This window comes from Ambystoma mexicanum, chromosome 9 (genome assembly GCF_040938575.1).
Source record: "Ambystoma mexicanum isolate Mex_15411 chromosome 9, UKY_AmexF1_1, whole genome shotgun sequence".
Taxonomy (NCBI): Eukaryota; Metazoa; Chordata; class Amphibia; order Caudata; family Ambystomatidae; genus Ambystoma; species Ambystoma mexicanum.
In genome coordinates, this window is record NC_090931.1 from 871,799,192 (window position 1) to 871,816,911 (window position 17,720).

General features: G+C 43.4%; 1 protein-coding gene across 6 annotated transcripts in view; it reads right to left on the bottom strand.

The window, feature by feature from the left end:
* Positions 1-17,720, bottom strand: part of LRRFIP1 (LRR binding FLII interacting protein 1) — an 813,895-nt gene that overhangs the window by 56,089 nt on the left and 740,086 nt on the right. The gene's annotated exons all lie outside the window — the stretch shown is intronic.

Below are 17,720 nucleotides of genomic sequence, written 5' to 3' on the forward strand. Positions count from 1 at the left end.
CAGCGTCAAGCAGACAGTGTTTCTTGGGTTTTTCAAATATTTATTTTAAGTACACTGGCGAGATAACCCGCCTTCTTAAGAAGTGTCTTCATTTTCTTTGGGATGAATAGGCCTGAACACGCCTTAAAAGAAATAACCGTTCAAGCTCGTATTTTGTGTTTTCCTGACGATACCCATCAGGTTCTAGTCTAAATCAATGGTATTCAAACTTCTTTATGCTGAGCACCCCCTTGAGTAAATATATTGCTGCTGGGCCCCCCAGATGCCATATCTGCTTATATTTTCTATTGAAGGCAGTCACTGTACTCCCTTTTGGAAAAGCCTTGCACCTCTTAACATCTTTCAGGCCCCCCCTAGGGGGTGCAGCCCCATAGGTTCAAGACCACTGGTCTAAACAAATGCCTTGTATAGGGCTGCTGCTACTGTGTTACTACAGGTAAAAGATGGTGGTCTCGAACATCCTATTTGTTAAGCCATTTTTTTACCCATCTTAAAAACTGATCCTCTACAAGCAACATTATTCTGTATTAGAAAGAGGACTGTTCGCTATGAAGGAAGCCTGCTGGCAACAGTGACATATTGTTGGCTTCCTGTTTTGATGGAAGTTTTGTACCTATGATAAGAATTTAAACGTCCTCTAGAAGACTGGGTAGAAACAGCAGAAATGCCTGCTGGGCATATTATTTTGCTCTATATTCATTTACGATCACTTACAAGGGAGGTTCCCAAAATATCTTAGCTGATGCACGTTTATAATGTTATCCTGAAGCCTTGGACTTAGACTTTCTTGCTCCCAACCTAGGTTTACCTTAGAGTAATTATCATGCCATTTAGTTTTCTTGATAAAATTAAAGGAGAGGCAAGATTCCAGTGGTCTTCTGGTCTTGTGTTAGTATGATAGGGCGAGGTTGAGCAAGGTACAGGGGGCCTACTATGATGACTCTGCCTGCTTGTACCTACCATCTCTACAAGAAAGAGCCTTACAAATGTGTCATAAGTCACGGTAGACTGAGCAGAGGGGACATCACTACTTGTGAATTTCTTTCCGACAGTATCGGTGGCCCACCTTTATACAAGATGCCAAGAAATATGTCTCTCCTTGTCCTGTTTGTGCCTAAAGAAGTACCATTTGACTGGCTTTTTGGGTTACTCTGACCACTCCGAATATCCACAAAACCTTGGGCGATAAAGTTTCATTGATTTTATTACAGTTGTAGCCCTTTCTAATGGTACAAATTTAATAATGATAACTGTGGATTGTCTTACTTTGCAAATTGTTGTGGGCTCCCATTATACCCGAGGATTTTGGTCTGCGCTCTATATAGGTTCTTGGATATTGAGCGGGACTCATCATCTGGCTTTCCACCTGAGACTAGTGGGAAGGTTGAGACCCTTGTTCCAGGAGAGGGCGCATGTGAAGTTTGCAATGTTTGATGGGAGTTATGCATTAGGACATCACGCCCAGAAGGGACTTGAGGGTCCGGACCGATGCAACCTCTAGCTGTGACTATGCTCAAACCTGGATTGTACTATGTCGACCGATGGGGTATCAGTAGAATGTAACGGTATTCAGGTGCACACACAGGAACCGCATTTGCTGCAAGAGTGCCATGGATGATTTATCTTAATTGAGCGAGAAGCTCAATGATGTGAGACAGGTTTTCATGGCTTCTAAGTTCTCCAGGCCCAGGCGGTGGGACGGCACCCTTATCAACCAATCGTCTAAATATGGGTAGACATGGATACCCAGCTTTGAGGTACGCTGCAGGAGGGACCAGGTATTTTCTGAGTACGCTTGAGGGGGACTTGAGGCCGAAGGGAAGGGCTTTGAATTTTTAACAGCGTCCTACCATGGTGAAACACAGGAATTTGTGATGATGGCAGTGGTTGGAGAAGTAAGCATCCTCCATGTCCAAGGATGACAGGAAATCCCCTTTTGCCAGTTGGCTAAGAATGATTTGTAGAGTGACCATCAGAAACAATTGGGAGCAGAGAAACTTGGTGATGAATTGGAGGTCAAAGATGGGCCTCTTTTTGCCTTCCCAAAGCAGTGAGGCCAATCAAGCTGCCTTAGACAACGAAAACTTGAAAGCTTCCACACTTAAGGACGCACTCATTCATAAAAGGTCACTCCTAGCAAATGCAATAGATATCATTGACCTTATCATCACTAACAATCTAGACTTCATAGCCATCACCGTAACATGGCTTCACGCAGCAGCTGGCCCCTCGCTATCCCTTGCCATCCCTGAAAATATGACAATTTTCAGGTCAGATAGACAGGACGCCAAAGGAGGAGGTGTAGCATTTATTGCTAAGAACCAACTCTGCATAAGGGAAATGACTAACCAAACTTTTCACTCAGGGGAATTACTCTCCATCAAAATGTCCTTAACCCACTCAATCACACTGACAATCCACCTTATATACAGAACCCCCCCAGTCCAGTTCTCTCCTTCGAAGACGATGTGGCCCAACTTCTCTCAGTGAACACCAAGCCATCCTCTCAAATCATTCTGATGGGCGATTTAAACCTCTGTCTCAATGATCCAAACGATGACAATGCCTCTGCCCTCGCCAACACCATCGAATCGCTAGGTTTGACACACCGTATCACTAATTCCACACACATCAAAGGCCGAACACTTGACTGGCTGGCAGATCTTAATTGTAACATCAAGATCCTCTCCAACACACCATGTCCATGGTCATTCCATCATCTCATCTCATTCACCATACAGAAAAACAGCACCATATACACACACCCTCCACAAGCTCCAGCTGCCCTATCCAGAAACTCTCATAACATAACACCAGAGAAACTACTACCTCTGATGCTTACCATCACAGAACATCAGAATAGACTTGGCAACGACCCATCTACTATGGTAGAGTTATACAATAAACCGTCCTAGCTGCCATTGATAAAGTAGCTTCTCTGAACATGAGCAAAGCTAAGCCATGTGCTCACTTAAACTCATGGTACACCCCAAACCTTAAAACCCGAAGTAGCACTAAAAGAAAGGCTGAGACCACCTGGAAAAAGTCCTACTAAATCCAACAAAGCCATTTCCACTCTCGCCTCTAAAAACTATAAAAAGGCCATCATCCAAACCAAAAAACTTCCACCTACAATGAAAGAATCACTAAAGCCAGCTCTGGCACTAAAGAGCTATTTCACTATCCTACGTGAACTCGAGTCACCAGTGCCTCTGCAAGAATCATTTCTTAAAAACATTGCCTGATGCACAGATATACAAAAAGCTCTCCTCGACAAAATTGCCTTACTTCAATCAAAAATGTAACAAAAGAAGTTGAACCTATCACCATGCCAATCCCTGCTGATTCCTATATACATAGTCCAGGACGTTAATATGCAATTTGATTTTGCCCCAGTCTCAACAACCAAAGTGTGGAAAATTATCACAAGCCTCAAACCTTCTAGGCGCCAAGGTGATACAACTTTTTTTTTTAATTGATTTAAAATGTTTACACATTTTTTTACAAGATTTCTTACATCACGTCACGTTATTCATCTCATATTAGATCACAATGATAAGAACATGTTCGATTGGCTTCTGAGCGACTTCAGCTATAGGGATACCATTATTGGAGAGAGTTTGGATTCTTCCTAGGGTCTCGTGAAATCAATGTTCTGTAAAAATTGCGTCACTGCAATGGTCTCACTTGTCCTTTCTCCCTCCATTAGGCGATTCCACCAAATCTCTTCATCGTAATGGTATAGATCTTTGAACAGGTGGATCATATGAACGGTTCTTTCTTCTCTCAAGACTTTTGCAATTTAGCAAAAGATGTCTAATGGTTTCCTTTTGGTCCGTCATCTCACAAACACAACAGCACTTTGTACTTGAGATTCCTCTAATAGCTCTTATCTCGTTTGTTGCCATGATGTTAAGGCGAGCTTTCATAAAAGTTTGTCGGGATTGCTTATTCAGGAATTTCCTCACGTATGGTCTTGTATCATTCAATTTTCTGCTTACTGATGGAATATAAGCAGTTTACTTATACGTGGCTGCCATGTCTTGAGTTTTTATCCAGTTCAGCGTTTCCAATTTAGTTATCACTTTTGTAGGGTTATTTATTAGTTCTGCTTCTGATGATCCTATCTCATCTATGGTGGTATTGATTCTCTGTACCCAAACTTTTAATACTTTTGAATTTGGATCATACAGTTCATCATGAATGATGTTGAAAATAGTCAGTCGCTCTGGAAGAATCACTTTTCTAAAAAGCATCAGTCGATTCCTTTCGACAATGGCCTTTAAAGACGAGATACACAGTTCTCTTCTAATTAAGACCATTGATGTTGATGACGGTAGATTCAAAAGATGCCTCCAAAAGAAACTTTCAAGTTTCTGCCATAATCCGTCTGGTAAATTCAAAATAGCCTCTGCTCCGTACGTTAGTGAAGACACAACCTTCATCCGGTAGAACTGGATTATAGGCGACAGTGAATATCTGCAGAATTTTCTTTTAATTACCTTTGCATGAACGGTCAGTTTATTTACCTTGTCCCACAAATTTTGTTCCATGTTTATTTCTGTGGGGTTATTACTTATAATAACTCCTAAATATTTGAATTCTGACACCGTCTGAAGTTTCACCCCCTCTAAGAGCCATGTAAAAGAGGCGTTTGATTTCAAGAATTTTTGGAAGCTCATTATCTGTGTTTTTGTCGTGTTGATTTCCATGTTGTTCTTTCCAATATACGCACTCAGATTGTCCAACTGCCTTTGCAGGCCTATAGGCGTTTAATCCAAAAGAATTAGATAATCGGCATATAAGAGACGAGATATTTGAATCCCACCCAGTTTCGGTGGAAAAGATCTTACCAAGTTCTCTGAGTCTTTGAAATCCCATAAATAGGCATTAAACAGTGTAAGCGCCAACAGGCTTCCCTGTTTAACCCCTCTCGACGTTTGAATAGGTTTAGAGAGGATTCCTTGTTGGTTCAATCGCACAGATATTGATGTTTCACTATGGAGCGCTTGCATTTGTTCCAAGAGGTTATCTGGACCCACTTTCTTTTTCAGTTTCTTCAGCTCCCGGATGACCTGGTCAAAGGCCTGGACCAGGTCAACAAAAGCCACAAAGTGGCAGTCTTTGTCCCTTGGTTCTACCTTTTAGGATGTTAATCAGGAGAATATTGGCCAGAGTTCCTACGTTTTTAACAAACCCTGACTGGAATGGATCTGTGACCTCCATCTCGTTTGCCCACTTTTGAAAAAGATCTAATAGAGTAGAGTGATATAGCTTGCCAATGACGTGAAGCAAAGCTATTGGCCTATAGTTCTTAGGGTTTTCTCTTGAACCACTCTTGTATATCAGAACTATAGTAGCTTTCTTCCAGGATAAGGGTATTGTTTTCACTTTTGTGATTGTGTTTCAACTGTTCTAGTAAACAAGGCGCATTCCTCCGGGGCCTGTTCAAGTGGGCATTTGTTAAATCATCTGGCGCTGGGGCCCTGGAGTTGTTAGATTTTCTAATTTTCATTTCGATAGATGTAAAATCGATGGGCAATTCCCATTCCACTTCACTTTTGTCCTGGGTTTGAGTATTCCCTATATTTGGGCTTTTGACGAGTGTTGTGAAATGTTTTATCCATTTCTCTACACCCACATAGTTATGAAGTTGGTTGGATGTGCTATTTGTCGATGTTTTTATGACTGACCAGAATTCTCTCGAATTACGTCCATTTGTCAGTCTTAACAGTTTTTCCGCATCTGCTTGATACATAGATGCTTTATGTGATCCTAACCAGTTTTTATAAGATCTTTTCACTGCAACTGCTGTTTCCATATCCTTTATATCTTTAGATTTCTTTGATTAGCGAGTTGCTTTTCTCACTTTTTCCTCTCTTCAACCAATTCTTTATCATAACTGTTTATTTCCATTGTGATTTCTTTTTGAATTCTTCACCATGTATCGATATATATTTAGATGTTGTTCGAAGTTAGAGGTCGTTTGGACCCGGTTTACATCTACATTAATGCAAGTCTCAATCAGATTCCCCACATCTCATGCGTTTACTCTGAGTTTCATTCTTCCGCTGGACTCTTCAATCGCCAATAGAATCTGTCTTCTTATCTCCTGGAATGAATTCCACACAAATTCTAGCAAGTTGTGATCACTATTTTTGGTATGAATGATCTGAAATTTAGTGATATGAGCAAGAAATTCATTTGTAACAAAGATGTGATCTAAAGTAGCTGTAAGAGCATCCTTTTCCCAAGTCGGGATATATTTTTCATCTTCAGTTTCGGGAGCGGTCCTTTAGATATTCGACCCACACCCAGGGGGTCTGCATACATTTTCTTAGCTTCTTTCGCTGGTGGCACTTGGATTCCTTTTAGTGTTTTTTTCATGTAGACATCCACTCCCTTCCGATTCTGTTCTAAGTTTTCCTTATTCGTTTTTCTGTGATTCGGAGTAGTTTCCTCCTTATTATCCATTTTTTTTAATCTCGAGGGCATATCTTTGTTTGTGATTTTAATACAGATTTGTACACTTTGTGTGAGTTTTAAGTCTGGAGCCCTCATCTGATCTGATCTTTGGTTGTTGTCCCAGTATTCCGTTAGGTCATAACCTAGTATTATGAAACTTTCAAAAGCTTGTAATATCAATTAACGCACCACCGGGGGAGGGTGGGTACATGTAAGTAAACGTTATCAAGTTTACCTTTAACTCCAAATTCGACGATTTTTATGTACTCCGTTCTAATTACTCTTAAAGAAGGAATGCATTGAAACCGGGTTAGAAAGTTCTTCCTGTTTAAAATTGCAGCGTCTGACTTTTCTGTTGCTTTAAGAAGGAAGTTTCTTTCACTTTTTATTTTTTACTTATATGTAAGTCTTTCACCCCTTTTGGTTCTATCTCTTGACTTGGGTCTTCTGTGTTCTTGTAGACCTCTCCGGTTTTCCTTGTCGTTGCTTCTTGTTGTTTCATACTTTGATCTAGGTGCCTTTCTTTCCCTAGAAGTTGAAGTTCTATTTTTTTTCCACCCGATTGGTTGATTGTCGTTTGGAAGCTGGGGTATATGATCGTACGATAGACACCTGAGCTTTTCCTGACTCAGCAGATTGCAAGTTCTTAACTGGGGTCACAATGTCCAATCTCCCTTGGCGGGTCGTTTCAACTTTTTCCCTCCTTTCAGCAAGTGGCATGAAGGTAGGCGAGTGACTACCAGTTTTATCTTTTTCGATCTCAACATCGGTCTCTTGAGTCTGTGGATTTTCTTCCTCTAACCAATAGAGGTCTGACTCAGATTCCTCTATTGAATACTGGGATACATCCATTAGGTCCACAGACTTATCCACAGACTGATCAATCACTATGCGATTTGACGTAGAATATGTTTGAGAGTTAGATGGACCTGCTTTTTGAGCAGGTACCAGTAGGACTTTCCCGGTGGTATCTGTTTGCGCTAAAACAGAGTGCTTTCTCCTCTTCACTCTCTTTGTTTACTGCAATAGTCTAATTGTTGGACCGAAATCTCTTCAAAGGTTACGCACCTCGTTCCTGTCCCTTTAGAGTTCATTGATTGTAGGAACACAGGGTATATGTCTTCTTTCGATGTTTTTGTGTTTTGACTTTGAGTCGTCGCTAATTCTTGTATAAGGCGATTTATTTTTGGCCCCTTTCAGCTCCAGTACTACACACCCATTTGAAGATTTTTTTCTTTGGCTCTGGCTTAGAAGATCTCCTTTCTTTTTCATCCTTTTTTGATTTTACATAGCCTTGATCTTCTGCTTGAGATTGGGTGGCAACTTGATTTGTGGTCTTCTCTTGGCTTTTGTGTTGTAATGACAACTCTCCTATTCGGATTGCATGAAGTGCTTTAGGTTTTTCCAATTGTACCTCTTTCATGGGTAGCGTCTGAGTACTTGAGGACAATAGAATATGTTTTTCTGTGTCTGTACTTTTGTCCTTCAGTTCTCCTTTAGCATGTTGTTTTACACATGATATATTGTTCAGTATAGGTTCTTTCAATTTTTCATACGCCGTGATATAGCCTTCCACATGAATCATTTTGGTATACATCATGGCAAATCAAGGACGTATGGTCCTTCAGTGTGTCATTTATTGCCTAAGAGTTTTGAAAACGGTGCTAGGGCAATTGTTAAAGTGGACATCAATTCCATCAGGTCAGGCTTTTTTGAGGGTGTGTCCTTTTCAATAGATTCCAAAATTCTTGATGATAGTCTCCTTTTTGTGCTCGGGTGAATTGGTATGTTTGCTGTCTCCAAGTTTCCAGTGATTTTTGGGGTAAGATCAATAAATTCACTATCAGACAGCATATGTTTATCTTTTGACACGTTAGGTTTTGGAGCAAGGAGGACTGGGTTGGTGCTTATAGTTTTTCCAAGAGGCATCTGTTCATTTGACAATGTTATGTCCATGATTGCTGGTATTACCCTATGTTTTCCTCCATCGGCCTTCTTGACCTCTGGACCCTCTTTTCGATGTTCTTTTGTTACATCTCCATCGTTCCTTTCTCTGGGGCCAAAAACGGGGATATAAACTCGGCCCCAAGGGTATCTCCTTTCTCCAAATGGGGGTTCATCAAACCATTTTTGGGTTGCCACACCGGTTATCAGAGGGCTTTTTATGTTATTCCATCCCGGAAAACTGTCCCCCTTATTTTGTGTTTCGTAAGTGGGTTCATTGAATCCACCACCACCGGTACAGATTTCCTGTTCATTGTTCTGTCCCAATATATGTATAGTATGTGGCTAATGATTTACTTCTGCAGGCTGGTTGTTCCTTTCTGGATCCAAGCCTGCCCACGTAAAGACTTGTAGTCCACGTAGCTGAAATGGTGGATTTATATCTGCTCCTTGTAAAATTTCTATATCGGATAATTCACCTATTATGTGTTGTTCTTCATGTTTTTTTTTAAATTGCAGAAGAACAAGTTACTTGTTCCGACGACATATTCCACATCTATGACAGGTAATCACCACAGCTGTGCTAGTTTGGAAAATTTTCGGCGACTGCGTCCTACGTCGATCAGCTGTCCTCGAGGGCCTCCGTCGAGCCGATGTCACCGGATGTTATAAGTAGGACGCACAACGCCCGTAGCCTCCGTTGTAGTTTTTTCCCAGAACGTGTGGCACCAATCTTCTGCCAGTATAACTACAGAAAGCCTTGCGGAAACGGAGGCTGCAATCGCATAAGAAAGTCTGTAGAGGGGCAGGCTGGGAGGGAATGATGTGGAATATGTCGTCGGAACACCCCCTCGAAAGAACGTTACCGAGTAAGAAAGTAACTTGTTCTTCGAGGGGATTGGTTCCTCCGACGTATTCCACATCTATGACAGACTCCCAAAGCAGTACCAACGTAAGGAGGTGGGAAAGAATTTCGAATTTTAGAATGCCCAATTAAACTGCAGAATTGAGGACCGCCTTGCCAACGGCCAGATCTTGCCCATGGATAGAATCCAAGGAGTAGTGTTTGAAAAAAGTATGGACAGAGGCCCATGTGGCTGCTTCACAAATGTTAAGAATGGGAACACCCCTCTGCAGGGCAGTAGAGGCAGCCACACCCCTAGTAGAATGGGCCCGTAAGCCTACTGGAGGGTCCTTACCCGCCAAGCAGTAACATTCAGAAATTGTCAAGATAATCCATCTAGACAAAGTCTGTTTAGTAACAGCTTGTCCCAAACGCCTTCCAGCGTATCTTATAAAGAGCTGATTGTCCACTCTGACCCGGGACATGCGTGAGATGTAGAAACTTAAAGCTCTCCTAGGATCCAACCTATGGAGCCTCTCCTCTTCCTTACCAGGATGTGAAGGAGGATAGAACGCCGGAAGAATGACCTTCTGGCTTAAATGAAATTCCGACACAACTTTCGGAAGAAAAGAAGGACGAACCCTAAGGACAACCCTGTCCTTATGGAACACCGTGAAGGGTGGCTTAACGGAAAGTGCCTGCAACTCACTCACTCTGCGAGCGGAAGTGACCGCAACTAAAAATACAGTTTTCAAAGTCAGTAGTCTCAAAGGACAAGAATATAAAGGCTCAAACGGAGCTCCCATTAGAAATTTTAGAACTAGGTTCAATAACCCTGCACCAGTCGCAGAACCTTCTCCAACGGCAACGGTACAGGGACTTTGTTGCAGGCCTTCTGGCCGAAAGCAACACCTCATCACGTCTTCAGGGAGTTCCCAATCCTTATACCTCAACCGTTCAGAAGCCAAGCATGAAGGTTGAGGGACTTGACCTCTGGATGGAGAACCTGACCCCCTCTCCCGTGAGAGCAGATCGTCTCGGTAGAGAAGACGGCGTGGAGGGCAGATGGACATGTCGAGAAGGTCCGGGTACCATGTTCTCCGGGCCCATGCCGGAGCAATTAGGATCATTCGGGAACCGAACCTCCATAACCTCCTCAGCACTTGCGGAATGACGGGGACTGGAGGAAACGTGTACAGCAGTGGGAAGGACCACACAACTAGGAATGCGTCCCCTAAGGCTCCTCTTGGAGGAAATTCCCGCAAGCAGAATCTTTCGCACTTCCGGTTGACACTGGTGGCGAAGAGATCCACTTGTGGGGTCCCCCAAAGGGCGAAGATCTCCAGGAGAATCTCCTGAGCCAGCTCCCACTCGTGAGAGACTATGCTCTGCCTGCTCAGAGCATCCGCTGCCTCGTTTTCATCTCCGGCCAGATGACCTGCCGAGATCTAAATTTCCTGCTGGATGGCCTAGAACCAGAGCTGCATCGCCTCTCTGCACCGAGGGAGAGACCCTGCCCCCCTTTTTGTTGAGGTAGTGCATGGCCACTGTATTGTCTGTCAGAATCAGGACATTCTTCCCCCGCACAGATGGCAGAAAAGCCTTCAGAGCTAGCTTGATGGCCCTCAGCTCCAACAGATTGATATGGAGTCTGGACTCCGACGGAGACCAACGCCTGCTGACTGTCAACTCATTGGCATGAGCTCCCCATCCCGTGATGGATGCGTCTGTCACGATCCGCTACAGGCACCAGTTCTATGGCGCCTTTCTCCAGCAGGGATTTGATTTCCTGCGCAAGGAGCGGATCCGGACTCTTCAAAAGAGATCACAAGATCGCCTAAATTAATCTAATCCTCTCTCATGCCACTTTACAGTGGTTGGTGCCTCTATAAGGCTGTGCTCCAGCCTCGAAGTGCTTACCCTAGGCGTACATCACCCAACCTCCCCCAGCCAATAGAACTGCAAGCGATACACCGGCGACAGTCCCTGCATGATCTGGAGAAACAGTTCCGTTTGGAGTGAAAGGAGTGTTATGGCAATCATTTCTGCAGAATGTCTATGGACTGAGCAGCGTCTGTGTCAGTGTTCATAGCCTGTCAGGTATTCACCTTCTTCCCAAAAAAGGCCTGCCCCATTAAAGGGTATATTGATCCAGTTTGTTTGTACATCCGGTCGAAAATGTGTGGCCTTTTGCCAAACTTGGCGGTGTAGGACCGCAACGTTTCCTATTTGGCAGAGGCAGCGTCGGATATATCCGCTGCCACTGAGAAGGCATGATCAGAAGCACATTCGCCTTCACGGAGTAACGCAAAGGCTTCCTCTTTTTTGTCATCGAGGAGGAGGTCCAAGATGAGGCTGATTTTCTACCACAGTTACTGGTCGTATCTGGCAAGGATGGTGAGGATTTTGGCAGCCTTGATTGTGGTGGCTGCAGTTGAAATAATCCTTTTGACAAAGGCCTCCAAGTGCCTCCCTTCCTAGAAAGAGGGACAGCCCATGGTGGAGAGTGGTTAGCGGGTCTCTTCATGGCTGCAGCAGAGACAATGGAATCTGGACTGGGCTAAGTACACAGGCATGAATAGGCATTTTCTGGTGCCCAACATTTCTTGTCAAAGCAATCCTTTGTAGGAGGAGCAGTAAAGTAGCTAGTAGCATATCCTCCCAAATGTCATTAAGGACTGGAATTGACACCTCCGTCCTTTGTGATTTTTCCCTCTGCTGATAAAGGAATCCCTCCTTTCTTTGATCAATGGGGAGAAGGTCAAACATCTTGGCTGCTTTCGTTATGCTTGCGTGGAATGCCCCAATTTCATTGGTGGGATGAGCGGGCTAAGGTGTGGGGAAGAGTTGGTGGGAGTCTCTGGATGGAAGCGCCTCTGATATGCCATCTGCAGGTGCCAGACAATTGAATACGTCCAAAGAGGAGGAGCGGGTGGAGGCTGTATCTAGGGCACATCTGCATGAGAAACAGTCTGAAGAACTGAAGAAACATCTGGAGATGTATGTTTGTTGGAGGGGGTTTGAAGGGGGCGTTGATGGTGGCATAGCAAGCGCTGGGTCCAGAAGAGGACTGATAGTGGGGAGCCTCATCTGGAGTTCCGACACTAGCATCTGGAGTGTGGACAAGCTGTCCCTAGATAGATAATGCACCTCTGAATGTGGTTGTGAGGAGCCTGGCCGGTCCATTGGAGGCGGTACTCATATGTGAAGCACTGGTAGATGAGTTAAGCAGAAGGTAGCCCTGATAGGCCATCATCCTCCTCTGAAAATACCCTTTCTGGGACTTTAAAATCGGTAATGTGCTCTAGGATTTCTTCTGGAGGCCCTTTGGGTGGCCCGGGTAAAGTGGGAAAGACATATGGTTGCAGCATGACCAGTGGTCAGGAGATTTCAGTTGATTAAATGTTTGGTAGGCATATGTATGCTTCAAACTTGTCATTACCGTGCGGTAGCACCGTCACAGCATGGTCCCACGCGCGATGTCACACCGCCCACAATGACAACTGAGGATATACAGGTAAGGCAGCAGCTGGTCATTATACATGGCGCGGCGCTGGTCATAATACATGGCCCTGCAGCTCCGAGATTGCTGTCTCGTTTAGAGCTTTTTTAGAATCACACAGGTAATCTAGCTGCAATAGTTGTAAGAATGGAAGGTTTATGTAATCTAACAAGGATCCTGAATTATGTTACCTTTCTCTTTTTGGGAACTTCTCCTCTGGGTAACTCCCTTCCTCTTGGCAACTTGGCACGGACTGCACAGTAGGATGTAACAATTAACCTCCATGAGGTTGCAAGAAGGAAAGACTCGGGTACCATAAAACAACTTTGGGGACTAACTGTGCATGGTATCACAATATAATGAAGCTAAAATGTGGACACATTTTGCCATTTTCGTTTCACAGTAATTGTCAAACCATATGTGCAGGTAATCTGGTCAGTTGACTAAACATTTATGAACATATATTTAAACGATTGTGGAGTACACAACATGCTAACCAATGCTTTATTGATTTTTCTTGATTTCTTTTTTCATTGTTGGTCTTATGTTTTGTGTGCCAATTTTTGGACCTAATTATATGTTAATTGTTTGTTTACCCGATTAGTGTTTAGTCCTGAAGACGGATTAAAATCCGTAATGCATTGGCGTTAGGACACTGTCAGAATCTATGCTGCCTTTTATGGAACAATAAATTGACTGAGCCATCAAAATAATGTTTAGAAGAGACAGGATTTAAATATGTATTGGAATGATCGTAATATTGATACATATTTTGACTCAAAATATGATTAGGGGACATAAAGAGCCCCTGGTTGGTTCAAGGGCAACTTTGAACCTTATGTGCATATTTGATATCCTTGTAAGGATTTTGTTTACCACAGTGATTTTTGAATTGATTATCTATTTTTAAGAGTATGTACTAGTCTAGACACTAGAAAATGTAAGGAATTGAGTAGTGTCCACCCCTCTACCAATTTTTGCAATTCCGCTGAAATCCCTATGGACTCCATAAACGGGGACTAACACGCTATGGTGCTGCCACTTGTAATCCGGCGGTAGTTTCGCCAGACCAAGTGGCGGTAACAGTAAATCTGTTTGGTGGTATCTCGGTGGATTTATCGCAGATATACCAGCAAACTTGTAATGAGGCCCTATGAGGCACTTACACTGTGTTGATTTTAATAAAAGCTGCAGGGGCGACTTAAAGCAGTTTCTTCACATTTGAAACGAGGGGTGCGTGAAATCCTGCATCCTATGTTCTATAGAGCGTACAAAGAATCAGGATTTGAATTTGTCCTTCAAGACCAAGTCTCACTTCAGAGCCGTATCTGCCTAATTTTTGGATATTAGCAAACATTGAGTAAATCGTACTGTTTTGTTTTGTGCTCGTTTCTCTACACTTCCGATTCTGAAGTAAAACTGTGGTATTTAAATTCCTACAGTGCAGTGAAGTTGTCAGCAGTGATGATGGCCTCAGAAAAGCTTGGTCTTCACTTTCGAACAGAAGAACCGTGGGAACATTGAATTATTCAGTGTCTAAAGTTGTTTTTTTTTGTTTTTTTTTATAAAGTTCTCCTCTGTCTTTCAGCCTCTTGATACGAGTCTTTGTGGAAACAATCCCAAATTTGTTTTCCTGAGATCCTCCCTGTGAAAATCTGCCCCCACTGAACTTTAATGGCTGGCGCATACATAAGCAGGGGTTCCGGTACTCCCCTGTGTAGCCTACTTGGTAAACCTACCTGGGAGATCGTTTTTCCAGTAGTAGGTGCCTGGAAGGGGTGGGTGGGTATCTTAAACCACTTCTCCTCCCCAAGCCTGCAGCATATTGGAAGACTGGTCACATCCAGAGAAGGCACTATGCCTTACTGGACAGGTGCTACAGCTGCCTTGGATGAAAGTCTGCTCTCGAAAGGTCTTTCATATTGTCAGAAGTACGCCTTTCTCCCTGGCTTTCCACAGGGGGTTTAGCAGTTAAAAGGTTAGGCTCAAGGGGAAAGATGGTGTATGCTACCAGGTGATTTTGCCCTGGAAGGGGTTTCTTGTACTTTTGGCAATTACCCGAACGAGAGACCACTATTTAGGGAGTTGAGGGCCTATGTGTTTGGTGTTTTCGATTTATTTTCATATCTCTTAAAAATGTGTGGCCACTGTGGCCTAGTAATTCCCTGTTATATTTTTTCCTTTAATATTAAGCCTTGCCTGTGTGAAACATTTGATCCTTTCTGTTTATAAGCAAGAGACTTTTCTTGAGTGGCGTGCAAGTGATTGTTGCACACACACGGTAAGCATATCCAGGTAGTTGTTCCCTAGCCCGGTGATGCAGAAACTAGGAAGCACATCTCTAGTCGCACAAAATGCAAGGTTCGCACACAAAGCATTGCAGCATAACCTGTCTAATTGAGAAGAATAGTTGTGAGAAGCAAGTAAAAAAAATAACAGCTTAAAGGAAATACATTACGGTGCCGGGCCAATTGCTAACAGGAACTCACAAGCACAAACAACAACAAAGCCGTTTCCAGTCCACACAAACTGGGAGCCAAACTAGGGCTGGCAAGGAAGTATGCTTGTGTAGTTTATGATGTCATAGTTGCAAACATATGCACTCAAGCACACGTGCACACTGGCAGGCTGCACACAGCTTTCATCCAAACTACTATGTGAAGCAGTTTCCTGTTCCCAACACAAAGTGCCCGGTCTCCCACATGCTGTGAATAGGACAGAGCCAGAAAGAGGAGTAGGTTATGTTGAAGTGCATTTATGCAGTGATGAGTTTGACATCAAAATGTATAACTGCAAGATAAGGTTGCAAAGAGCATTGAAGTGGGAGAAGCTAACACACGAACAGTGCCGTTCCAAACCTTTTTTATGGAACCGTATGAGTCTGCTATAGCGCCTAGGTTGAAAGGGTTTCCTAAATGACCTGCTATTATCGACAATGTTCAGCTTCCCGCATGCCTTTTATTGAAGCATGATCTATGTAGCAGCAGAGCGTCTGGCCATAATAGGCGAGATTTACCATGTACAGCAATTTGAACTACGCTCTCCGTCATGTGTTAACCAGTGCATGATTCTCAGAGTGGGACTGATGTGCGAGTTTTGAGTTGGAAAAGAAAGCATGCTGCAGTGGATAGGAGGAATTGGAGGCTGCACATGGCACATTAAGGGATGTAATGGCGCTGTCACAACATCCACGTCTTGACGTAACCAGTGCCATGACTGCAGAGACCTTTTGAGGAAATGAAGGTGTGAAGACAGCACCAGCAAGACTGTCACAGAATGTATCTGAGGCTGGCGAGACATGCACGAGTCCAGCTAAAGACCCAGATTATTAACAGTTAATTGGTGGGAAGGTAACCTTGATCCCAGGTGAGTAGGAAGGAGTTACTGGGTGTATCTGGGGACGAGCGATCACTACTTCTGACTATGTGGGATTCACATTCAGTTGGTTCTGGCACATTTGTCTGCTTTGAGTAGGACAATCACAAAAAGCAATTAAGGTGTTCTGATGCATTCCTTGATGGGCCAGTATCACCCGGGTGTTGTTTTCATAGTCACAAACATTAAAGCCCAAGATGAGGTCAGACAAAGGGCATATATAGATATTAAAAAAGGGACCAAGCAATCTCCTGCGATTCAGCCAGGGACTTCAGGTGTGACTGCGAGGGAAAGGTGGCAAGAGTCAGCGAGTACTGTTGGAAAAATGGATTAAGAAGCAAGTGTAGTCCCTTAAATGTTTACCACCGACAATTGGGCCATGCGAATCTCATAACTGCCAGTGTTGAAAGCAAAGTCATGAAACCGAGAAGATGCAGGTTTTCCCCAAAGGCCAGCAACAAAGGATGGGAGAATACGCTCTGTGCCCTGCAGGGGGTGAAACTGCCTTGAGCCTAATCCAGGATTTCTTGTGTTCGTACCAACAAAAGCATAAGGCTTGTGAGATAGCCTTCATTGCTTAGGTAAGTGTGGAGGTGCCTGTGTTTGCAGCACATGGACAGCAACCGTTAGTAAATTCTACTTTGAGTTTAAGCAGAGAGATCACAACTCTATTGAGGATACGGCTGCAATGAAACAAATTTAGAATCTTCAGCAGAATGGATTAAAGGACAAGGGTTTTTAAGGATTCGTTGGGATTGTACAACCACCCTTCTTGCTTCATGCATTAGATTCAGACAATATTTCAGATGTGTGATTAATGGCAAGTGTCGATTAGAGGCATCTGTCCAAGAGCATTTTGTTTCCAGAGATTGTAGTTCTGACTTGACCTTCACTAATGGGAGGAGTACATTTCGGTTTTTTCGTAGGGGGTGGTGGGTTAACAGCATATAAGGACGCTCCAAATATCCCATTTGTTGAACACGAAAGCTTCAGAAATGTTTGAGAAGATGAGACTATAACGCATTTTCCTAAAATAGTCCAAATATTATTAAGAACAGCCCCTCTGATCCCCCACTATTATGGGGTCAATAGGCAGACATCTGTGAGAGTTTCATGTTGACAGAATTGTAACCAATTTTATCCCTGGTGGATTGAAGGACTTCTCAAGCGAGATACAGTCTCCCAGTACCGTTAGTGTAGAGTGATTGACGAGAATGTTGATTAAGAGGTCCATAGATTTCTCTGGGAGAAAAGCCACTAGTCCTGGAGGACATCGGGGTACTACAGTAGTGTGATTACTACGAAACCCACATGCAGTACACTGCCATAGTTTGACATAATAAAATGAATGCGGTTAAAGGTATTTTACAAATAGTATGTTGCTTGCATATCACTGCAACCCCTCAGGACACATATAGCATAGTGATTTCAAAGGGGAATAACCAGCCAGGGGCTCATCCGTCATCACCATGTTGGTGTCAGGACCCAACCGCGTGATGAACAATATGTTGAGCAGTCGGGTCCAAAGAGAGAAAACATTTGCCACAGCAGTGTTCCGCAGATGATTTTGTATTGTGAAAGGTGTGGCAA